Here is a 27,388-nt window from a genome sequence, read left to right as displayed (position 1 = left end):
AGAGACAGTACTTCTGTAATAAATTATTTCATCGAAGGTCGCACATGGTGCAGCAAGCCTCTTGCGTGAGATATGAACAATCACTGCGCCACCATGTTCCCATGTTTAATATCATGATTTCATTCCTATCATCATGAAAAAGATATCACGTATACATCTCAGTATTTTAATTATTCAGAGAGCTGTAATATCATGAATGTAATGGATTCTGTGTCCTGTCGGAGAAAGAGTAAGAACGGAAGCACGTAGTGATTCACACACATAGAGCACATAGAAGATCAAACACAGAACAAAGCATTTAACGTGCTACTTTAGTTACGATGGGATTTGAGAAACTAGTAAAATAAACTATTTTAAGATGAAATTTATGATGTTCTACTTTAATGACAAAATAAACTATGTGATTAAAGTGGAAATTTCGAGATTAAAGTTGACATTTCGTGCTTTTTTCCACTGTGTGCCTATTTTTTTTCTCTGTACCCTTATAAGCTTTCATATGACACTCAGACGGTGGGCTATGAGTCGCCTTTTCACGCCGACTTTGATATGTGACATCTTTTTTATTTCAGGCACTGTGCGACTTTGTGAACTTGAGCTTTTGAGTTTCTCCGACACTATGTCACTCGATCAACTTCCTTTTGTTGTTTATATCACTGTTTAAACCAACAAATTGTATGTTTTTCTTTGCCTCCACTTGGTATTCACTGAAATTCTTCTATTTTCCCCCGTGCTTTTCCTATTGTCTTTCCACAGAATGCTGAGCTTAAGGGCTATTTATATTGATTTGCATATTCAAAGAGGTGTAATTCAGGGAGGAGCTGGGGCGGGACAAAAGGCGCGTGCACGTGTGTTACTTTTCACGCTGATCGGGATTTATGTAGCGGAAGAACGTGGAAGTTTGTGTACGTACAGATTCCTGTATCTGGATTTTTCTGTGCGTACGCACATTCCCACTTTTGTGCTTACGCCATGTTATAGTGTGAGTTCTACGCACGCCGTTATACATGAGGTCCCTGGTGTTTGTTAGTAAGTAATGAGAAGGCTATGGGAAGAAACTGCAGGGCAGCAACACAAAGCTGTGCACTGGATGGGAGTACAATTGGCTGGTTGTGCTGGTATAAGGAGGCCTAATGTCCCATTTACACCTTCGGCTGTGAATTGCCATACATACCAGCATTACTTCGTGGAAGGGATATTCAATTAGTCTGCATGTGTCGTGAAGGTTGCCAGCAGAGACAAAGAGCTTGTAAGCCTGCTGATGGCTTTCTGTGTGCAAGTCAAGGCACTGTGACGTAGAGGGCATCCATCCACCTGCAAGAGAGGGTGTGTAAAATGGACATTGTGATGTCATCGCTGATTGGTTGTGCCAGGGGGATGTTAGAAAAGATTGGCTAGTTAGACTGTGCACAGCATAATAAAACTGAAGTAAGGCCAGCAGGAGTTGTCTTTTGACCATATGGCATTGGAGAAAGAAACAGTTGCAGAGCAATCATAGTGCAGTCTTTGAAAGCATTCCTTTAAATATATAATCACTGGTTTATTTTTTCCCTATTTTTTTGTGCTCGTGCTTTTTTCTCAATCTTTGCTTTTGATAACTGTTCTTTTTTTCATCATCTTCATTTTTGTCTTGTCAGAAGGAGGAGGAAGAATAGCTGCTTACTTGTTTTTCTTTTTTTTTTCAAAACTTATTTTTGAGACACTGTATATAATATCTTCTTATATAATACGCTACCGTGGCTTCCATTTGTCTGTCCAGGATTTTAAATCACCTGTAGCTTGCAAATCATTTGACCTACTGACCTGAAATTTGGTACACATATACTAAGTGACGTCTACTATCCACTTTCGGGGTGATGATTGACATCCAAGGTTATTCCTCTTTTTACTTTTATTTTATTTTATTGTAGAATCAACTTTCATCAGCAGGAAGCAGGGCAGCCAGGCAGGACATGTGTATGGGCACCGTTCTCCTCCCTACCCTACTCTGAGGCTAGGGATCTGCACTGGCAATCGGAAGGTTGCCGGTTTGAATCCCATAAAATGCCAAAAGGGACTCTGCTCTGTTGGGCCCTTGAGCAGGGTCCTTCAACTGCAATTGCTAAGCGCTTTGAGTAGTGAGAAAAATGCTATATAAATGCAAGGAATTATTATTTTATTATTATTAAATCATTCTTGAGGTAGATTGAAGACTTAAGTGCCAGCCTAAGTGAAAAATTAAAGAAAACGTACTAAGTAATTGCAACACAAACACTGACTTAATCAGTTTTAACCTACAAAGATGCAGACAAAAGAAGAGAAAAAGTGGGCCGCTAGGGTGGAGAAAAGAAGAGCTGCTCAGGAAGCAGCAAACGCATCAACCTCTGAGGAAACTAATGCTAAACGTACAGAGAAAGAGTATGAAAAGTATGAATGCTCAAGTCAAGTGTATTCACTGCATGTTAACGTGCAGTGCGTCGTTACTGGTATATATACTGTATACAGTATATTCACTTGCACTTTATTTTGTTTTGTTTTTACTCTCTCTCTCTCTCTCTCTCTCCCTCCTGTGTTTCACCCACATTGATAAATTCAGGTAATACTTCAGATGCCCAGAGTCCAAAAAAGAGAGTAAGGGTACCAGTACACAGGGCATCACAAGTGACTCTGGTTAATTACTAGCTGACTAACACAGTACATGAGAAAATAAACTATGAAAACTGGAAAAATAACGGTGGCGCAGTGGTAGCGCTGCTGCCTCGCAGTTAGGAGACCCGGGTTCGCTTCCCGGGTCCTCCCTGTGTGGAGTTTGCATGTTCTCTCCGTGTCTGCGTGGGTTTCCTCCCACAGTCCAAAGACATGCAGGTTAGGTGGATTGGTGATTCTAAATTGGCCCTAGTGTGTGCTTGGTGTGTTTGTGTGTGTCCTGCGGTGGGTTGGCACCCTGCCCAGGATGGGTTCCCTGCCTTGTGCCCTGTGTTGGCTGGGATTGGCTCCAGCAGACCCCCGTGACCCTGTGTTTGGATTCAGCAGGTTGGAAAATGGATGGATGGTGTTATGAAGACAAAGAACTTGGGAATAGTACCCATTGTAAAGCACTGGTCCAAACAACTGGATTGGATTGGTGGAACAAAATGAAACAAAGTGTTGCCCAAACCAAGATAAATGACTTTTGCCAAAGGTGCCAGCTTTTAGTTTTTCCACTTCATATGACATTTGGTCTTTAACTGTCTATTATAGAGTTCTATATAATATGCTCCTGTGGCAGCCAACGACAGTTAAAACTGGTGCATGCATTTATTTAAGTCATAATGTTGCATTTGTTGTCCATAATGGCAGTGTTTCCAAGTTCAGATGTGTATTGTTCAGTCTATTCCTATGGTTTGAATTCATCATACTTATTTGGGAAATTGAAAATTTACAGTTATATATAACATTTTGCACACAAGCTTTTGTGCTAGGAAAGCCTATTTAATGGACCATGCTCCAAAAGTGACTGACATCTGTTCTAGTTTATCTTTCAGGGTGTAATTCATCTACAGCCTAACGATTTCACTTTCCAATGCAGTAGACTCAACAGGGCAGAGATGAATGATGACTGGGGTCAGGAAGGCCAAAGTCACATGAAAGAGGTTATCAATGAAATTGAAAAAGTGCTTGAACTTCATTACATGCTGGAACTTCAATTCAAACACTTCTCTGAATTCCTCTAGCACTTCCACAAATACACTGTAACTGAAGTGCTACACACACCTCTTCTGGGTTATCTGTGGTTATTATTCTATTTTTTGGAAAGTGAACATGTTCTTTCACAGGGCTTAATAGTTCTGTGATTGGAATGATTGTATCACTCATAAAATGTTACCCAGATATTTCCTTCTCCACAGGAGTTTAAGAATAAGTGCGTTCAGGTGGTATGTGATGTCATTTAAAAATGCCAATGTAATAATTCACTCTGGATTTGCCAAATGTGGCTTCTTTCAAGAAATATGAGTATTTTGGGGAGTATGTTCAGGAAGCTTCAAGTATTCTGATGCAAGTGAACAAATATCTCCTTTCACTGTAAATTATTCACTACTTATAGAACTTGCCCTGCGGTGGGTTGGCACCCTGCCTGGGATTGGTTCCTGCCTTGTGCCCTGTATTGGCTGGGATTGGCTCCAGCAGACCCCCGTGACCCTGTGTTCGGATTCAGCGGGTTGGAAAATGGATGGATGGATAGAACTAACCCATGCCATGCCCATTGCTTAACATTTAAATCAGGCTTAAGCTAGAGTAAAACTGAAACAATATTGTTAAATCTTGTTAAAAAGATGGCAGTTGTCGGCAAAACATTGGTGAACTACACAATGAATAACATGGATCTAAAGTAGGGTTAACTAAAGTGTAATGAAAAAACTGAAAGTAGAAAAATGGAGATGCAATTAGCTGAAACAATTTGCCAGACAGAATACATACCACTCATAAGCATGGCTACAGAAACAAGACCTTAAATTCTCATTAAAAACATTCTGTATGTCTCACCTCCAACATAAAAAAACAAAATTTCTTTTAGTGCGTTATGTTGTTTTCAAATTGTGATGAAACTCAATGAGCTTGACTGTATCTCATTTTCCTTTCGAGATGGGAAAATAAAATGAAATAACTTCTGCCAGCACTGCAGACAACCCGAAAAAAATTGCTGCCTTCCCCAGGAGTGGATTAGCCTATATTCAGTGCTCATTCAGATTTAGAGTAATTGATTTAGAATTGACAAAAATGACTGAAAAGTTTACATGCTCACTGCTATGCTATCATGCAACTGTCTTGCAGGGAAATTTACTGTCATGTTATAAAGAAAGCACTCATCTTATAGTGACAATAATTTAAATGAGTCTACAGTGCTAATCTTCAACATGTCACTTATTGCATATTTCCATCTAAATACTGTTGTCTGATAAGTTCAGTGTACAGCTCATTCTTTATAGAGTAGCTTTAAAACACAGGTGCAGTAATGTTAGTTGCCTGGAATTATTGTTATGGCCAACATGTTTCACATTTGCATTGCTTTGTAATTTAATCTTCTTTGCAAAAGCACTCACACCAATACAAATGCATATTAGACATTCACATACAGGCAGCCAAAATTGGAAATTTAAAATATTCCGATGGGTTTCATTTCTGAACAGTTGCTGGCAGCTTACAGCAGCCATGCTTATTGAAAATTCTTTTCGTGCTTTGTGCCATACTCACAGGGGCTCCTATACTAAGTGACTAGTGATTGATTGAAGGCTATGGATCTGTGGGTAATGCTGAGGAGGAAATTAAGGGAATGGAATGATTTTGCCCATGCTACATTGTGAATATTACTGCATAGTCTTTGCTGAAAAGTGACAGTGTTTGTATTCATACCAGAAAAATGGATTCAGTGTTGAAAAGTCAATTACTGGAAAAAAACTCCCCAGAGGAATAGTTCTTCTGTGATTCATCCCATCAATTCCAACATAATTGTTTAAAAAAGTTGGCATAAACAAGGTCAGAATTATTTCTACTTTATTTTCATGAATGCCTCTAATAATCCAGAATAAAGGTTGCTGGTGCTATAAGTTTACATTATGTAAATTACACCTCTGAACCTAAATCAACTTATCTTAACTAACAGCAATATAGCACACTGGAAACATATACAATCTACCAAAATAAGCATATGATATTAATTACGTACAATTGTATTCCATGGCTGCCTTTCTGATTTTAATTTCGTAACTGGTTGGCTACTGCTATTGTGACAAGTGATTGAAGCAGCTGGCAACAGCTTTGATAGATAAACCATTCCAATATTATAAACATACAATATATGAATAAATAGAAAAATATGAATAAATAGAAAATAAAAAAGAAATATAAATGTTATGAACTGTATGTTTGGATACACAATATAATTTCTGGCCTTTTATTTGAAAAGTGCATAATAACTGCTTTCACTTATTCATCTTCTTGGCTTTTTGTGCAGCTTTGGTGTTTGGCAAATAAGAATTACTGGCTAGAGTTGCTCTAAACCAATGTTATTGTAATGTTTACTGATTATAAGTATCTGTCTAAACTAAGAAATACAAAAAAAAGTACTTACTCCTAGATGGTTGGAATCTAACACTTTTTAAGCATTGTTATGCAGTTTTTGATGTATAACAGTAAAAATTTTAAAAACCTTAATGATTACACTGGTCAACAAGCATTTTGCTACTGGGATTCTTTCATCTGTACTTTAACAAATTTCACTTGCTGAAAACTGAAAACAAATTTCAAATCTGAAAACTGCTTTCGTCCCGCACATCCCATTTTTTAGTTATGATGTTCCAGGTCTTGGAAAACAAGGGTTACTGGATAGTAAAGGTGATGCGTGTCAGCATTTTAGAAATAAGTTTGGTCTCGAGAAAAGTGAAGCCAAAATTAAGGAAGGTGTTTTTGTTGGCCCTGAAATACGTGAGCTGATGCTTGACGATGCGTTCTAAAGGAAACTGAAGCCAACTGAATCAGCACCCTCATTCGTGCAGGTTGTCCAGAATTTTCTTGACAGTTACGGAGCAGAGAATTATACTAAGCTTGTGGAGAATATGCTGAAAGTATATTAGCTTACGGGAGCCAGAATGTCACTGAAGATGCATTTTTTACATTCTCATCTCGACTTTTTTCCACCAAATCTAGTGATGTCAGAGATGAGCATGGGGAAAGATTTCATCAAGATATAAAGGTGATGGAAAACTGATATCTGGAAAAATTCACTCCGAGCATTATGGGTGACTACTGTTGGTTCTTGCAAAGAGAAACAGATGTGCAGTACAAGTGCAAAAGCGAGTGCCTCCAACATTTTTGGGCACACTGACCTCACTTTTATATTGAGGTAAATTTACATAAATACGCTTTAACGTGTCTCTGGTATCGTCTTTTGGTTTGTTTTCAGAATAAACACATCAAAACAATTTTCATTGGACACAGTCCAAACTCCCAATATCGTGTTGATATATTATATTGATATTCAAAAGTGTCAAAACGTCAATGATATGTATTTCAAAAACCTGACGTGCTAGCTTAATTCCAATTTCATATATGAAATCATTGTAAAAAACTTAATAAAAAGATGCTCTAAAGTTCCCAGAAGCAAACAAAAAATATTTTTTTGTAGACGTCATCGTTCAGCATTCCTGTGAAGTTTGCTGTGTATGAGTATACGAGTGTAACAATCACAGCAGCCTTGTTATGCTTAAAACAACTGGTTGAACTTTGTTTTTAGCAAACGTCTTCTTTATTCTGTTTAGGGTAAATAGTCAATATTTAGAATTTGAGATTGTGTTAATATTACTGCCATTTAAACTCATGATATTGGTTTGCTTTGGTTCTCATAATATTAATGTTCATTGACCCTGGCAGTGATTATGATTAGTAGACTTTACTTTTTTTCTCACATAACTAAATCACAACCATCTAAATGGAAGTTCTCTGGTAATTGGAAATCCAGTAGAATTTCATAAATCAGTATCATTTAACTTTTGAATAACAACATCGTTTTTTCCCAAGTGAGTAAAAACTATTTTTTTAACGTCATAGCATTAGAACAATTGTGTCTTTGGTTCTCCGTTGAAGAAAAGGTTTCTAATGATTGTGCAAAACCTATTCTAAACAGATTTTCATCTGTGTCATTGTGTTCTTGTTGAATAATGAATTTTAAAGTAACAGTTGGAATCCATGATAAATCATAAATGTATACAATTCAATCATGTCAGTAAAAGACCATATTCAAATTTATGGCTTGTTATTCATTCTGCCTCATGAGGTCTTTCTTATATTGTAGATTTTTCCTTTTCTAGGATATCATCTAAATAATTTGTGGCCCAGAGAAGATTAATAATTCTCAGTCCTTCACTTTTTTCTGTTCCATTTCTTTCTGAAAAGTTTGAGATATTCATGAAACAAATAGGTGTAAATAGGACCAAGTTACATGGTGAACATGTGTTTTTTTTGTTTGTTATTTAATTAAAAGCTGGTTAAGAAAAAATGAAGCAATTACAAACCATTAATGCTCCTGTTAGAATTGTGAATTGACCCATATGAAGAATGTTTAATGTGTTTTTACAGAATGAGGGTATATTGATTTTGTAAGTGGCTTATTAAACATAGTTCATGTAGCATTATATATGGAAGAAAATACTTCCATGATCATTTAGTCTTAAATACACAAAATCACCCAGAGAAATGTGTGAAATTAAGAAGTATGGCACTTCTTGACTTAATTATTAATTAATGAAATCACAATTTCAAACAGTATTTTGTTGTTCCTGTGCTAACTAAACTGAAGATGTTTTGACTTCATCTGAGTTCTAATTGCACTTTTGCATAGTTACTATTAGCACCTCTACATAAGTTGTGAGCTTTATTTACAGCAGAAACCATCAATAATTAAATAAGAGGAAATCTGAATTCTAAATGTTGTCCAGTAAGAACAGGATTTTTACGCTTTTTTCTGAAATAAGTTGCTCCTTAAGACCTAGTACTGATTATATGGAAATGAATACAATGACTGTGGAAACAATTACCATTAATTATACTCCTTCATAAATGTATATGTGTCTGATTGTTACATTCTGGTACCCCAGCAAAGGTCACACTATACAAGGAGCAGAGGGGTCAATTTGAGACAAGTGTAGAAAACCCCTGAATCAGGAGGTACAAAAAAATAAAAAATGTCACACCCTAACAGATCTTTTTTTACTTCTTAGAAAATATCAACCTGCAGGCCACAAAAAACTTGCTTCAACTAATAAGAAATTGAAAATTAGAAACGTGTCTGTGATAGTAAGAAATTAGAAAGCACTGACACTACAAGCAAAACAGAACAGATACACACTAAAATCCATGCATTAGAAGAAACCCAAGCCACAATGAAGCATCCACCCATTATTCTAATAAAGAGTGGCAATCAACAATATGTTTTGCTTCCATGGTAAAAAAATCTTTACAGCTTATGTTGTTATAAGGTACTATTTATTGAAAGGTTGCCTTCTACCAAACATGTGGGAACATTTGCACTGCATGCAGCAAATGGAAGCAAAGAGAGACCAACTATGAAACTGATGCATTCATAGCTGCACAAACAACTCAATTACGCAACCAATTGGGAACATGGATTAAAACTCTTGACAATTCCCTTCTAATGCACAATCTCTGAAAGCTCTCATCTGGTTTTCAAAGATGTCTCAGTTGATAAATGCACAAAATTCTACAAGTATGATGGTCACTGGCAGGAACACAACACCTCTCGTCAGTAACACTTCCCTTAGGGGGTACACGATAGTGTATGTGTCCCCCTGTTTTACCTTTATTCAAAATTGTGTGCACCCCATATTCAGATTTACCGCCTACTAGAATTAGAGTGAAGAAGTGGATTGACAAAATAAAACCTGTTTCAATCTTGATACACTGAACAAAGGATTTTCTCAGAAAACTGAGGCAATGCACCTGTATAAGTTCCTAATTCTAGTTATTTAATTACTTATTTGATGATATGAAATGGTCCAGTATATTTGATACAGCACTCGTTACTTCAAATTTTTAGTAGATAGCCATGTATGCTAACTTTATGTAGAATGAACCCCTATCTATCTATCTATCTATCTATCTATCTATCTATCTATCTATCTATCTATCTATCTATCTATCTATCTATCTATCTATTAGCTTGTAATGAAACATTGCAAATTTGCCACACTTTGCTTTGTTAATGCCTGGTAACAGGGAAAGTGTTAGGGTTACTGATAAAACAAATTATTTATAACCATACACATATTCAAAATAGGTAGATTCAGGTTGAACTGGACTTGTGAGGATTCCTAGGGGTCTGCCCATGGCAAATAGTTGTACAAGTTCAAATTAAAATTGGATTTGTAATGAAAGAATTGTCTAGCTGCTGAAAGGTTCCCTCCATTTGGCCGTTAGGTTTTAGGCGATATTATAAGGATGGGTAAATATTTATACCCAGCCCATTTATCTGATCTGGAACACAAACTGAGGACCCCTGACTGAATTAATGCATGCTAGAAATATTCAGGACACTGCAATACCTTAGACATGCCATTTTAGCCTTATTAGGCTGAATTAATTAATAAGAAGAATTAATAAGAATTAATTAGTACTGTGTAAGGGACAGCTGGATTGTCAGATTTAGCAACAAATAGGTTAGGCACTGGTGAGAGTCTTCTTGTCATCATAGATATAAGATGGACCATGTACCTTTTTATTTACCTTTTTTATACAGACTTTAAAAAGATTAGGCATATTTGTTGTTTTCCAAAAGGAAAAAATTTTGTGGTCAGTGTGTACTACAAAGGGAGGATTTTTTTTTTCTAGTTTGATTTTTTTTCTTTTCAACTAGTTACACTACTTCCTGAAAAATTTATTGGCAACATAAATGTTCCCAACATCATAATTGTTTTCTGCAAGCAGCAACTCTCTGGAGAAATAAGATTTTGGATGTAATTTCAGCATATCTGGAACCTTTTTGATAAAATGTCTCCAGCTCCAAAATCAGATTCATCCACTTATAATTCAAAACACAGCACTGGGTCTGGATAAAAGACACCTCAGAGTGCAAAATGATTTGTCTGCTTCTGAAGAACACAGGAGTTATGCACAACAATTATATAGAAATTATAGATACATTGGAAGTAGTAATTGTCAAAACTAATAAACCTTTGGCCGTGTTTAATGGATGGTAGAATGGGTCAGTTTGCTGGCGTCTTGAAATTTTTGGATCCAGTGTTAAACTCTTGATGTATATACAGTATGTGTCATATCCCAGGAATAACATGAAGGACCTATGAAACTCTTGTTTTTTCTGTTTTTTCATGGCTTTTGTTTCTGGACTAGTTGGTACTACATCCTTGGGGCAATTGTTCATTAAACACTTCTTTATATCTATGAAATTTTGCATGTATTTTATTTTTTGTTGAAACAGTTCAACAACTAACTAGTTGAACTAGCATTAAGCCATTTACACCTCCCAGACTAGGCTTTATCACTGTCTGATGATGTTGTCATAGCCAAGGTAAATCTAAAACAGGGACACTCAACTAATAAAAAGTAAATATCTTTCTTGTGCAAAGTGCCAACTCCTAATGTAACCAGTGTAATACAACATTCCAGAAGCTCAGGGCAAGCAGGTGTACGTTCTGTGGTTAACAACTTAATCCTTGCTCGCTATTTAATGGTCTCTGTGTGCATCTTACTAACTATGCACAAGCAAATAATGCATTTAGCTACCCTGAGATCAATAAATGCCCTCTGCTTTAACTCAGATTTTTCTGTCTTTAAAGTTAACATTTAATTTGGACCTCATCATCAAAAATGAAAATGTATTCGGTAAACAAATCCTCAGAAGTGAACAATCCTGCTCTGTCTGTTTTAAGTAAGTGTAGCTCCAATTTTCAGAACCAATTGGATCACCACTTCTAATTTGTCAGCAACCATTAGGTTTTCCAATTTATCCTTTAGTTCCTCTAAAATCCAGTCTTAAAAAACTGAAAATAGGGTGCATGTTTGAATGTACTGTCTTTCAAGGTAGTTTCTACTGCCAGCATTTTAAAATTGACTCTGTAAACCGTTATATGTTAAAAAAGTTTCCAGTCAGAAGTGATGAATTATGGCACTCTCCAGTGAAGGAAGATGTCACCTTTTAGTGCTGAGCATATCTTCTCTATTTGCATTGGTTAGAGGAATTGAGAATAGTCCACCCCCACCATTAGATAGGTCTTGCAGTTTTTGCTGAGTAGGATAGGTGTTATGAGGTCAATTCCCAAAATCACTTTCAGTACTTCTGCTGTTGTTGACTCAAGATATTCAGGTAGTAGGCCAAGTGGGTTCTTGTAACACTGACAGTTATGACAGTTCTTGATGAGGCTTGAGCCTGAGCCAAGTCATACAAGTCAAGAAGCAAATCTGGTCATCCATTTGATGCCAAGGCTACAGAACAAGTCACAGTTACTAGACAGTGAAGCAGACCCCAAATGTGATTTTTCATGGGTAAGGTTGTACTGAATAATTAGAAATTCTGGAGTTTTCCCATTCTTTGTATTTCTTGATACCAAGTGAAAGGGTGTTAAATAAAGTATATACAACATAGGATTCAGCATAACACTACGTGACAAGGGAAGACCAAAACTAGCACTGGGGTTACAAGGCTACATACCAGAACTGAAGAATGACACTACCAGAGGAGAATAAGTCCTATATATAATGTGGATATCATGGAAATAAACCATATAAGTGCAAAAAAGCACAGAGCTGTAGAAGCTTCACAATAGGCCAAAACATGATCTTGGACACTGGAGATCAGCACATGGCCCAACCCTAGAAAACTAGGGACATTATTGTATATATATATACAGTAATCCCTCCTCGATCGCGGGGGTTGTGTTCCAGAACCCCCCGCGAAAGGTGAAAATCCGCAAAGTAGAAACCATATGTTTATATGGTTATTTTATATTGTCATGCTTGGGTCACAGATTTGCACAGAAACACAGGAGGTTGTAGAGAGACAGGAACTTTATTCAAACACTGCAAACAAACATTTGTCTCTTTTTCAAAAGTTTAAACTGTGCTCCATGACAAGACAGAGATGACAGTTCCGTCTCACAATTAAAAGAATGCAAACATATCTTCCTCTTCAAAGGAGTGCGCGTCAGGAGCAGAGAATGTCAGAGAGAGAGAGAGAAAAAAGCAAACAAAAATCAATAGGCTTTTAAGTATGCAAAACACCGCCGGACAAAGCAGCTGCAAGGATGTACAATGTAAAGGTAGTCTTTCAGCATTTTTTAGAGGAGCGTCCGTATCCTCTAGGCCAGTGTGCGAACAGCCCCTCTGCTCACACCCCCTCCATCAGGAGCAGAGAATGTCAGAGAGAGAGAGAGAGAGACAGAGAAAAACAAGCAATCAAAAATCAATACGTGCCCTTCGAGCTTTTAAGTATGCGAAGCACCGTGCGGGAAGCATGTCACTTGACAAAGCAGCTGCACAGAAGGGAGCAACGTGAAGGTAATCTTTCAGCATTTTTAGACAAGCGTCCGTATCGTCTAGGGGTGCGAATAGCCCCCCTACTCACACCCCCTCCGTCAGGAGCAGAGAATGTCAGAGCAAGAGAGGGAGAGAAAAAAAAGAGCAAACAATTAAAAATCAATACGTGCTGTTTGCTCTTTTAAGTATGCGAAGCACAGTGCGGGAAGCATATCACTTGACAAAGCAGCCATATGTAAGCCCAGCAAGGAAGAGAGCAATGTGAAGGTAATCTTTCAGCGTTTTTTGAGGAGCAGCCGTATCCTCTAGGGGTGCGAACAGCCCCCATGCTCACAATGTAGTTGAGGAGTTTTATTTAATACGTAATATGCGCTCTGGTTGGGTAGCTTCTCAGCCATCTGCCAATAGCGTCCTTTGTATGAAATCAACTGGGCAAACCAACTGAGGAAGCATGTACCAGAAATTAAAAGACCCATTGTCCGCAGAAATCCGCGAACCAGCAAAAAATCTGCGATATATATTTAAATATGCTTACATATAAAATCCGCGACAGAGTGAAGCCGTGAAAGTCGAAGCACGATATAGCGAGGGATTACTGTATGTATATATATATATATATATATATATATATATATATATATATATATATATATTTTTTTTTTTTTATTTGTATACCATATTTACGTGTAAGATGCGCACCCTCATTTTTACAAAGAAAATCACAAAAAAAATTTTCCCCGTGTACGACGCGCCTTGTGATTGTATAGGAGGAGTTTAGGGAACGTTTTCCGCGAAATGCCCTTCTGTCTTTGTTGCATGATGAAAGAGCGAGTGAGGGAGAGAGCGTGCACAAGCAAACGAGCAAGAGAGACAGAGAGGGCGCACGAGCGAGAGAAAGAGAGTGTGAGCGAATGAGTGTGATAATGTGCCTTACTGGCATTATCTGTAGTTAATGTTCGGCAAGTATCCTTTGCCGTGTTGAGAGATATTTGGTTTGAGACAATCAAATTTAAAGTAGAAAGAAAGGAAACTTGCCTTTTTCTTTTTCTCTCTAAAAGATTGCAGAAAGACGTCTTCTCTGACATTATTAGCGCCTTCTGGAGAGTGTTGCGGTGGATCTTGGATGGAATGGAGAGACAGCCTTGCCATTAACCGGCCGGGATGGTATCGATGGTCTTCCACTCTTGCGTGTGCCTCCTGCGACCCCATAACTCTAAAAGAGTAAAGAAAGGGTGAAGCGTCATAGTGTTAGTTTACCGCGGTTGAGAAAAAGGGATCCCATATAAGTAGTTGTTTGGGCAGTAGCTCAAGGGTAAGGACGTGAATATTTAACATGCTTACGTTGCTTTAAGGCAGAAGCGCAGTTGGCATCTCAAATGCCGGCACAGCTATGCGCGCGCACCGGCTGCTTGATTTATTATAGCATTTTTGCTGGGCAAGAGACGCCACTTCTCGCCGACGAGTTCTCGTCATTTCGCGGTTATAGGGATGACGTTGGACAGTTTAATCGGTTGGTACAAGGACACCGAATATAAAAGGAACTCATTGCCCCAGAGCGTGGTGCTTTTCTGATTTGACCCTCTAGGAGAAAGGTACTCGGTAGAACAATTTGTTGAAATTACCAATCATTGCGGCTTGTGCTTTGTATTTTTTTTGTAAATATTTGTTTCTGTATATAGATATAAATATCTCTATAGTAATTTTTGTTTGATGGTGATATTTATTGTGGATTGTGGTTTTAAATGGTGCACTGTTTATTTTTGTATATACACATTTAGTATTTTGAATATTTTTGTTGTTGGGTCTACAATTCAACACCATAACTACTAAATTTAGCCACTATTTTGGGATTTATTTGCTGACTGTTTTTGTGTGTCCTTAGCGGTATCGAACTGTGTTTAATTTATAAATTCCGCAGGATATTATTTTTTTTTTTTTTGTTTGTTGTTAAGTGCACCTGTAAATAAAAATTTCACTTTATTTTTCAAAAAACCCAACCCTTTTTGTGTCTGTGTCTCCCTGTCTTCCATTATCATCCTGGTCACGCTTGGTCCCATTTACTAGACATCCAGAGTGTAGGCTGGTGTTTTTATTTCCCACTACACGGGGTGTCACAATGAGCAAGAGAGAGAGAGAGAGAGAGCTCACGAGCGAGCGCGAGAGAGAGAGAGAGAGCGTGTGCAAACGAGCAAGAGAGAGAGAGAGAGAAAGCGTGAGCGAAAGAGCAAGAGAGAGAGAAAGCGCGAGTGAACCAGCAAGAGAGAGAGAGAAAGCGCGAGCAAACGAGAGAGAGAGAGAGCGAGCGAGAGAGCCCAAGCAGAAGAAGTAAACATTACAGAAAAAAATTTCCTCGTGTATGACGCGCACCTGATTTTCTAATGCTAATGCTAATTTTCGGGAAAAATTGTGCATGTGTATACAGTATATTGTGATAAAACCAGAGTATCAGTGAGCCCCAAACCCCAACACAAACATACTTGCACAGTCCCAGGTTCAAATAATGGAAGGTTTTATTGTAAATACCTCCAAATGTGACACAAACACAAACACAGGTGTTCCTTTCCACAATACTTCCTGCCTTCCTTCCTTCCTACCACACTACCCTCCTCCACTTAAGCATTGCTCCACTACCTCCCAGCTCCAACTCGCCTGGATAAGGGAGTGCGGTCCCTTTTATTACAGACTCACGAGTACTTTCTGTGCCAGGGCGATTGCCCAATGAAAGCACTTCCGGGTCGCATGGAAGTCCATTACAATAGGGAGTTTGTCTCCTTGTAGCGCCCTCTTGTGCCACCCAGTGACCCCAGCAGGGCTGCTCTGCCGGACTACATTTTCTGGCATACCCTACACGTTTCCTACTGTGCATCGACATCCGAGGCGGCTGCCTTCTAGTGTGCTGGGGGAATAAAAAGTCTAACGCAACATCTTTCTTTGCCAATGGGCTGCCCATCCATCCCTTTTTGTTCTTCCTTCCGGGTCTGATCCATTCTTCCTTCCCGGCCAGGATGCCTATATGCCTGTTCGGAGCCTCCCGTTCGGGTAAGGAACCATCCCCTCTTCTGGTCAGGATGCCCGTCCAGTCCATGAGGCATGATGTCATAAATGTTTTTGGCCACTTCAATAGGTGCTCTCATTGTCTCCTCGATCCCTTTTATTGCAGCGTCTAGGGTACTTAAGACCGATCATAGTCCACACACCAGTTGAAGGAGTTCCTCCAGCTCTCACAGGTCAATTTGGCATCCGGGCTTGATCGTCTGCTCTTGGAAGGGACTTCAGGTGTTTCTGTCCACCTGTCTTGAATCAGATGACATGCTCCCTTTTTCCACATAGTCAGGTACACAAAGGCATCACAGGATGTGGAGTTTGGATGATGACGTGAATGACCAGTCTGTTCCATCTCAAACAGTTTACTGATGGGATTCACATACTTATTCCGTTTCCCACTCTTGTCTCTAAAATAAATGGAAGAGTCATTCACCCCCAATGTTTTTGATGGGGTGCCCTTGGTGGTATTTTTGGAGGGTTTAGCGGTGTCTTTGCTGGTTTGGGTTTTGTGCGACACATGCCCAGCTGCTCCAGCAGCTGCAAAACATGAAAGACAGCCCATAATGGCTTTGCCGGTCTTGAGGTTAGCATCCTCTGTAAAATGAAATTAATTTCCCAGTAGTATAGATCCCTTGGTGATAAATACCTTACTCTCTCTGACAAAGTATTCTACTTGTCCATGCACATCTGATTCCAGTGAACGGAATAATGGCCAGGTATCCCATGATACAGATGGCCTGGAATCCTGCTTACTATACCAGTCATGGATTGTAGTGTCAGGCAGCTCAGAAAACCAGATGCAACTTCCACAGACACAATTCCAAGTTAAAACAAAAACTTCTTTAGTTGCATTAGAATACCTTGACATGCATTTAGGTCAGTCCACACTGTATGAACCAATAATTCAATTGTCTTTCTGTTTCCTTCGACCTCCATGATGGTGTATCATTCTTTTGCTTGCAAGAACTGACTCTGACTCATCTAAGTGAGGTAAAATGGCTCCTTTTATGTCAGACCCGGGAGTACTTCCAATGCCATAACAGCATGCCAAAACCCATATCATGTAGAAGTTCCCCAAGGTAGGGAGACCTTTGTTTAGCAGCACCCTCTGGCGGTACCTCAGAACCCAGACAGGGATTCCCTTCCAAACTACATGAACCATGGAACTCTGCAGGAGTCCATACTGGGACCATACCAGAGTAGCACTGGCACCTTTCTCCTTAGGGGATAAACTGTACCTAAAAACCAGTATCCTCAGTCCATCCATAATGTGACCACCCCGACTGGGATACAAACTAGATGCCATCCCAGCTGGGATGCACCTCCAATTATGCAGTCCATCCACTATGACCTCCCAGCCAGTTAAGGTATTCTTCCTCATCCCAGACGAGATGTCAGTCCATCCATTATTGTATCTACAAATTGTTATAATCATGTAATGAATCCATTTGTCATCTATTATACCTACTTAAAATAATATATGTAAAATGCAATCTTAATAACAAGGGTATACAGCTACTACATGTGAGAACTTTATAGCAGTTTTTGCAACAAAGAGCAAGCATCTGTTTTGAATGGAAAAATAATCTATCATAGTAAATAGTAGCAGTTAAAACACCACATACACTCATCATAAAATTTTAACTGAGTGTTAAACAAATGTGCAAAATGCTTTTTGAAAAATGAATACAAACATAAAGCAAATAATGCTTTAGAATGACTACTTGGTCAGGAAATTCTATTTTATTGCAGGCCTAAATATTTCAATTACTCATATTTTTATTTTCCATTATGGTTTTTCTTTTTTCTATGTAACGTCAGGTATTCCTTTGTAGCTTTGCTTACTTATAATTAAATTTGACACATGTAGTTCTCCATGAAAAGAAAATATGCAAAAACATGGATATTGCTTATCTGGTTTTCTCTATGAAACACTAGATTTTTTCCAGCTTATAAGCATGTATATCATCATGACATATCTTTTTGATGTCTGAGTTCGGTGTTCACACAGAATTTTAAAACTGAAAGCAAAAAAAAAATATCTGACTTACAGAGTATTGGATTGTGTGAGGTGTCAGCCATCTATAATGTCTGATAACCACATGAAATACATTTCTTTGAGATCCATAATATTCTGTAAGATTATTTATTATTTCTTTTACTATATTTTAATTTTAATGCATAATCTTATGCTTGCTTCCTGTACTCTGATCGTCCTATTCCCTGTACTTTTCACTGTCTGCAAAGCATTTGATACTTTTTGACAGTACTTTACATATATTTAATCACAGCATTTAAAATATTGGAAACTTGGAAAACTCTATGTAATTAATATATATTTAAAAGTGTTGCGTGTGACCTGTTGTTATCAGGACAGGCTCTAGCTGTCTAGAAAGAGCAGGTTCACACAATGGATTGAACTTGCTTAGACTAAATAGCACTGTTACTTGTAGTAGTAGGAGTATCAGTAGTAGTAGTAGTAGTAGTAGTACAACAGAGTATAGTGAAATTCTCACTGTATGGCACCAAGATAAAGAAGAATGTGTTAAAATACATAACTTGATTTGTCTAATAGAAAACAAACCTATTCCTAAGTTCTATAAATGTACACCGTCTGTTATAGATGCAAACCAAATGTATGTGTGTACTGTATAATATTAACAATAAGAGCAGCTCACTACTGAAAACGGCAAATACAGGGGGCAGACGGGATCGAACCAGGGACTCTTGATTACAAGTCAGCAAATCTTACCGCTACGCTACGGAAGCTGTTGCCTTACCCTTGAACCTTTTGTGAAGGTGTTTATTTGATCTTTGGACTTCAGGCTTCACACATTATATAGTTTATGCCAACATTTTGTCATTTACTCCTAAAATATGACAAACATTTCTGTTTTAACAATGTGTTTAGACAGATTATTATAGAAACGGAACACACATGAAATGCATGTGTTCCAAATAACGATCTATTATTTCCACTCTAAAACTCCAGCACTTAATTCACTCCCAGATAATCAATCAAGGCATGAGCTGGGAGAAGTTTGTGCACGGTCTGCGGCGGTGGGGGATGGAATAACAGGCTGGTTGCTGCTTGTCTTAATCGGCACATTTATAGGACAAAAGACGCTGTGGGGAGGTGTGAACAGATTTAAGGTGGGCCGGATCTACAAGTTTTTTCGTAGGCTCTGGTAATTCTAGTGTTAAGATACAACTATTGTTTTATTTTCTGCATCATTTCACTGTATTAACAAGCCCTGTATTTGACTTTAAAGCAAAACCACTCTGCCACATTCCCTCAAAACAAAGAAGTGAACTGGCCCATCACTGTAGGGATATTGTAGAAATGTGGTGGTCATGCAAGCGGAAAAAACACACAAAATAAAAGTTGGAGCACCAACCTGGTGGTCGTCATTTAACAATTAACATTTAATAAAGAACAAAACAGGTGCTCAATGGCTGACAAAGCAAACATAATCCAAAATATAGCTGCTACAATTAGCAATTTCAGACATTGAGATACTGGCTCTGATTAATACATACATTCTTCCCTCTCCAAATGGTAGCTCAGGAACAGAAATGATTCACTCACTTACCAACACTGATGAAACACTCTGACCATGCAGCAATAGTATGTCGTGACTTAAATCTTGTGACTTAGGAAGGAACAATAATAAACTTCCATCAGTTTATGTGATGTTCCATTCATTTACACAACAAGATGGGACTGCTTTATTCAAATATTAAAGATGCCTTTAATGTTAACCTGTGGCACCATGAGGCAGATTTGACCACAAGCTGATTCATCTTACTCCAAACTACAAGCCTATTAGATGGAAATGTGTTAACACTAAAATGTCCCTGAATGAAAAAAATTGATGAAGAAAATGCAGCTTATTAATCATGCTTTTGGTTGAGAATGATGTTGCATAAGCACCTGATTTTTATAAAATTAACTGATCACTGTGCCAAAAAGATCCTACTATGATGAACATGATGTAGTATTGTTTCTTTTTTTTTCTAATAGATGCAGAGTATAAATAAATCAGTTGAACACTGACTGGGTTAAGAAGTTCAAGGAGAGTTACTAAAGGAGTTAGACATAGTGCAAAGTTTCATTCCTGAAGTTAGAACAATTTTAATGTAACATAATAAGAAAACAAATCATTTTTAGTATTGGCTTCCTTTTTATCAAAACTGTATATTATGTTCCATTGTTTTTTCCCGACGTTTACAATGTATGGCCTCTGTTACAAACCTGAGTTTTCCTATGATTTTCAATCATAGCCCTTATTTACATAATAAAAAAAAATTAGAGTGCACTATAGACAGTTGCAGCACGTCGTCCCCAATGCCATCACATCAGATCAGTAGTAGTGCTCTTAACAGCTCCTACTCTCTCCAGCATGCAATGACACAATCAAACTGCTTTTGTGTAGGGAGTCTCAAGCTGTGAGGACACACTCTTTAAGTCTCTGATAGTAGGCAATGGGTTCTTGTCAAGAAGTACAATGCATTTATGCCCAGAAGTAATCAAATACTATGAAGGAGACAAGGGTTTTTGACTGTGAAATTGGAGGAGCGGCTTGTTAAACTTAGGAGTGTGGCTGCCAAAATGAACATACCTTGCAGTGCTTTTCCAGAGCAATAAGCTATTTGGAACCATGATGAACAATGTGTGAGAGAAACATGTGATAAGTTACACCCTAAAATTCCTAGTTGCATAATTTGTCACACTGAGTGGCATCAAGATTCATTAAGTACATTTATTAAATTAGACATTCTCTTTGACAAGAAGTTGAGTCCTATAGATTGATACAAAAGTAAGAAGGCAAAATATAGACTGCTGAGTGAACATTCTGTAGACTGAGTAGTGTTAGGAACATGGAAAGAATGGTGGACATTTATATACTTTGATTGCTAAGTGGCACTATGGTTGTTATTTAGAAGCAAAAGGAGAGAAGGCTAGTGTCTGGCATCAACACAAATTGAGTGAGACCTTCAAACAGTAGTAACATTTACACAAAAAACAAACATTCACAAAAAATTTAATGAAACATCCTAGAAAGTCTTAGGAATAATATTGTGACTAGTTTTTGAAATCAAACTCCATTTAAAACCAATAATAAAACATGAAATATATCAAGTCTGGCGCTCTGTCCAGTGACTGTTCCTGCCTTTCATTCTTTGATTTATGGAATAAGCTCCAGTGTGGTATAGTGGGTCTGCAGCTCAGAAAAAGTGGCCAGTTTAAATAAATAAATAAATAATTTGCTGTCTCATTCTCAATGGGTGCGCGTTCACACAGCTGCAGGGAGTTAGTGGAGTAGTTGGGGCTAGATGCAGCTGCACGTGAGGGTGCTTTCTTTCTCAATTGCTTCATCGGCTTCGTGCCATGTGCGATTGAGATGCTGTGCCCACAGAGCCTTATAAGAATGGGCTAGCACAAGGAAAGAAAAAAAAAGGCAGATCAGATGTCAAGAGGAAAAGGGTCTAGCCAGTGACCAAGATAGAGAAAAGGAGGTTAAAAGGAAAAGGAAGACAGAGAGGCAGAGATGGAGAGTGAGAGCACCTGAGCTGATTGGAGTGAGGCAGGTGGTCGAGAATGAGCCTCAGAGTTGTGGGAGCCAGAGGCTGTAAAAGGGGTGCTCCTACTGAGCACTTTCTTGGGATTAGGAGCAGCGCGAATGATGGCATCTCCCCGCAAAGGCCAAAGGTGAGTAGAGGGAGAGACATGTGGAGCTTGTTGGGTTGCCCGTAGATGCTGAAGGAAAGGCGGCAGGGAACGAAGCCCAGATAAAAAGGCTGACCACTCCTGTCAGACCTTGCAAAAGGAGGAGATGTCATTTTTAAAAGGGAAGTATTGGGGCTCACTGTTTTTAACCCTTTAACCGCCAACTCCCTAAATATTCCCCACGCCAGGCGAAATCTGAACAATGTTCGTTTTTTTACTTTTTTACATTTTTTTTACATTTTTTACATTTATTCAAGCAGTATTGACCACTAAATGTTGTTCAAGTTCTAGAAATGGGCAAACACATAATAAAACACAAAAGGTACTTTTTCTCAGGCTTCCACAACAATAAACTTTCATCAACTGTAACTGACGGTCCTGGCATGTAGGGCAACTGAAATGCTTCAAATAAATGGTCAATCAAAGGATGTAGCTTGAACAAGCGGTCGCGGTTTGGATCTTTCTTATCTGGCTCATCTCTGTTGTCATTCAAATGAAAGAATTTCAGCAGCAAAGAGAATCGGTTACGTGTCATGATAGCTGCAAAAATAGGTGTTGCATACATAGGATCTGTAGACCAGTACATCTCAATATCTGGTTTTCTGATTATTCCCATCAACATCAAAATCCCAATGAATTTTTTCATTTCGTTTTTATCAGTGTCTACCCAAGCACGAACACGGGAATGTGGAGGTAAATTGGGATTTTTCTCAATAAACTGTGCTGCATACAGATTTGTCTGATGAGCAAAATGTCTGATCAAATCAGGTGACACAAACAGCTCATAAAACTGCTCAGCAGTGTAATTGTTTACATCAACAGTAAAGCCACATGTTGCCTCAAACGGATGCAGAAAAGGTAGTTCACCTCGGGCAGCAGTCCAGTTGAGATGCTGGGGATACACCCACTCATCGCCGTCATCCGATGCGCCGTCATTCACAGTATCATGCAGCGCACGTTGCTGATCATCATTGTCGCTAAAATCTTCTTCAGAACTGCTACAATCATGATCAGAATTTTTGTCCAAAATCGCCTGCAAAACCTCACTTGAAGTCAGTTTACGTTTCGCCATATTCACAGCTTTCACTTTCGAATCACATCACATGATCGGCCAATACAAGCGCAGAGTTGTCGAAATACAACGTAGTAATAATACCCACGCCAAACTGTCAGTTATACTACGCGCCAGGCATTCACATAACCACAGGCAAATGTGCCGGATAATTCCGGCAGTAAGGCGTCAGCATTAAAGCTACGATGCCGGATATTTCCGGCAGAGGGCGGTTAAGGGGTTAAGGAATGTCTGGTTTTTAACCTAATTATTTTTAAAGGAATATTTATTTAACTGTTTTTAACCTCCACTAATTCACTTTTTATTTTAATGGATTATTTATTTAACAAAGATGTTGCAGTGCACTTTGGAACACTGTGTTGTTTAGTTGGTTTTTAATAAAAGCACTGAGCACCTTTACACCATCCTCTAGTTTTATGTGTGTTTTGTCCTCATCTGCTCAGCTCATCCCGGTCATGACTATTGGCGGTGGTGGCTTGAAGAGGCTCCTGGTGGGACCCGATAGCAATGGGGCCGATCCACACATCTATCTGCTCTGTCACACCCAGCTTCCCTGCAGCTCTACCCTACATAAGCAGATTGGGAAGATGGAAAGATAGATGGATGGATATTTCAAGTTTATCTCCAAAGAAAGGAAAACATTTTAGAGTATTTAGCTGTACTGTATACATTAAGCTAATATATGAATACAGTAATATAGATTCTTTCATATTTGCATTACCTTTTTTGCAGAATTACAGTGCTTCATTTTGGACCATGTATTATAAAATTATACATTACTGTCCTAGCTGTATTATGGTAAAGTTGATAAAAAATTAGCGTTTGATTTACCAGTTGTCAAAGCAGTTCCAATGCGTCATGTGTAAACGGTGTGTATGCACAAAAACGTTGCATACACCCATTCCTATGCTCACTTTGAGATGTATAAAAATTAAACTTGGTGTAAAGCCATGCACATTTTCACGGCAACCTCACACCATGTATACACACTTTTCTGCTCAGTTTTGCAAACTGGTGGCACCCAGAGTCAAAGCAGTGCTACTGCTTCTGTGGTCTTTCTTTTTTAGTTTCACATCCACAACACGGGCTTTATCAAATGCATCGAAATTAATTGTATATTGTTTACAAATTTAAGGCATTTGAGTGTAATCATTCTGTAGCAATATAATGGTGCATGCAAACTAGTGCACCACTGAGAGTATTTTAACCTGTTTATTGTATTTGTGTGTTGTATCACAGCTGCACAGGTTGTGTCGAGAGTGCAGAGGATTACAGTTTACAGTAGGGTGCTCCCAGTAGAACTGTTTGCTCTTATAATTACAATAACCTCACTGTAAACTTGCACTACAACTGTAAAACTAGACAACCTGAGCCACTTTATGAACCTTTGCACTATCTGCACTATATGTACCATACATGTATATTGTACTTATGCTTTTATTTGGTATATTTGTCATTGTTTTTTTATTTGTATTTTTTTTTATCATTTTATTGGAAAAAAAAAGTTTATGGAGGTGTTGCATATTCCATTTCGTTGTACCATACAATGACAATAAAGGAACTCAATTCAGTTCAATAGAAGAGAACTCGTATTTACAGATGATTATCCCTGGCTTCTAAATTGATGTTGATTTCCAAGAGCTATCCTCTTGGTGCTGTTTGCTGTTAAAATAATAGGGTGTATAGTTGATATAATTTTTTATGATGGAATGCATTATTAGAGTATTTATATTACATTTTACAGATAAATTGTTAACTTCATTTAAATAATGTATACTGTTAATAATTAAATATGTGGGGCATGGAGGTGCAGTGGTTACACTGTCCAGGGATTGTGCCTGCCTTGCGTTCTAGGCTTGCTGGGACTGCATGACCCTGCATGGATGGATGGATGGATGGATGGATGGATGGATGGTTGGAATAATTAAACAAGTATAACGAAGATTTTTCAATGTCCCTTAAAAGTTTTGAAGAATCGTTTATTATAGACACTTATTGTGTGGTGATTGGTTATGTGGAGAAAGAAAATGGAAGGTCAGGAATTGAGGGTTGGTATATTTGATAGACACAGTACTGCTGCAATAAATTATTCCAGTTAGGTAAATTAAAAGACTGGCAAAAAGGAGAGGACCATTCAGTCCATCAAGCTTATTTGCTTAGCTAAAAGCTAAGTTGTTCCAGTATGTATTGTTGCAGACGGCTGGTATTCTTGCTCAGCCGGGACACCATTATACTAGTAGGACTTGGGGAGAGAGTGTGCTAGATGGCAAGGGTTGCTGAAGCACCACGGATTCCTGCAAGGCTTCATGGGAGATGGAGTTTTGTTACTCAGCCCCACCAGGGGTTATTGCAGAGACTCCTAAGCCCTACTTCATCTGCCTCCCACCCTCTAGATCACGCAAACCAGCTACCAGAAGCATTCCTGGGTGCAGGATAAAAGAAGCCCAGAGCCTTCAATCTGGGAACTAGTGTTGAGAGGAAGAAGACAACATTTGCTAGAGAAGGAGGAGTGAAGGCAGTGAGAGAGAGAGAAAGAGTTGTTGTGTGCTGCTTTATTTTGTGCTTATTGTACTATGTTTTGTTGGTGGGAAACTCTTTGGATAGAGTATAACAGTATATTGTCAAGGCACTTTTTAAAAAGTTTTCAGTTCAACTACATGATGTGGTAATTTGCTCCAGATTACCACAACCTGTTATGTGAAGAAATGCTTCACGGCTTCAGTCTTAAGTACACTTGCCCTTAATTTCCATTGGTGTCCTTTTGTAAAGGATTTGCTATTCAATCAAAAGAACTCTGCTACAGTAAATAAACTTTATTGATGCATTTGAGAATTTAGTCCATGCACTGCTTCCATTTTTGAGACTGGAAAAGGTATTACCTGAGGATGCTCTTGTTTGATGTCCTCTGCAGAGCTTCTAGCACTGCTATGTCGTTTCTGTAGTGCAGTGATCAGAACCGTGCACAGTACTCTAGTATTGCAATTATTATACTGTATAAACTTTGTCTACCTCCCCTCTGACACAATAAAACTGATAAAAAAAATTGCATACTATATGCTGTTTAAATCAGAAAACATCACTGCAAGAAACACAGCTTTCATATTCAAACCCATCCATCCATCCATTTTCCAACCTGCTGAATCCGAACACAGGGTCACAGGGGTCTGCTGGAGCCAATCCCAGCCAACACAGGGCACAAGGCAGGGAACCAATCCTGGGCAGGGTGCCAACCCACCACAGGACACACACAAACACACCCACACACCAAGCACACACTAGGGCCAATTTAGAATCGCCAATCCACCTAACCTGCATGTCTTTGGACTGTGGGAGGAAACCGGAGCGCCCGGAGGAAACCCACGCAGACACGGGGAGAACATGCAAACTCCACGCAGGGCGGACCCGGGAAGCGAACCCAGGTCCCCAGATCTCCCAACTGCGAGGCAGCAGCGCTACCCACTGCGCCACCGTGCCGCCCGTCATATTCAAACCTTTATATATAATTCACAAATCTATACAGACTACAAGACAATGTGGACATTTGTAAATTTCAATAAATTACACATTTATTGTAGCGAGTAGATGACAAGAGAGCAACTGCCCACCAGTCAGATGTAATTGGACATTTGCTTAGCATCCAGGCATGTCAAAAAAATTAGTGTGTAGCTATTGCAAAAAATAGAAAACAAGTGTTAAGAGGGAGGAAGCCCACTCAATTAGTCTCCTCATCCTTCAAACTTTGTGTTCCTTCCTAAATTAAAAAAAAAACAATGCACATACATATTCACAAATACTTTTTTGTGATTATTTTATATTGGAATGTAGTTCAATACAAAAATAAAAGTTACAATAAAAATGACAAGCTAAGAAAAAATATCAAATGCCCTGTAAGTAACATTAGTATTTGCAGAAAGGTTTACAAATATTTACTGTCATTTTTTTCATTTAGTATGTTGAGTCAGAAATGTGAATATCAAATTGTAGTTTTAAAACAGAAAACTGCCACCATCTCTATTTCAACTGAAACAAATCGCCTACAGTATTTCTAAAAGCACAGTTGAGAGTACTTGACTTGCACTTACTAACCCTGGTCAATAACATACAAATATGAAGTATAAATTGCACAAAATCTCCTCACTGCTTCAAGATATAACAACAATCATAGATAATTTTTCGCCTATAATCCACTTTTTAACATTCTTATCTTTATGATTACCCATGACTTTCATTATGCTTTTCTTTAAAAGCCCGAAAAGATTAGTAATTCAAAGTGAATTTGAACAGTAAGATGGAAAAACACTAAAATGTAGACTGCTAGAATGATTGGACCATTCAGTACGTTCACTTTTTTATCTCTAAAGCTGCTTAATGACAGGGTCCTGTCAAACAGTGATCTATTTTGTAATCACATGCTTTGTAAGTATTTATGAATATAAAAGATAATTGTGCCACAATCGAAGCAGGAGGAATTTCTTTTTTTCTTTTTTTTGGTGGTGGAATATTTAGACAATTATTAAATGCAC

This window comes from Erpetoichthys calabaricus, chromosome 11 (genome assembly GCF_900747795.2).
Source record: "Erpetoichthys calabaricus chromosome 11, fErpCal1.3, whole genome shotgun sequence".
Classification (NCBI taxonomy): domain Eukaryota; kingdom Metazoa; phylum Chordata; class Cladistia; order Polypteriformes; family Polypteridae; genus Erpetoichthys; species Erpetoichthys calabaricus.
The sequence above is the reverse complement of the archived record's forward strand: the minus strand, read 5'-3'. Positions refer to the sequence as shown.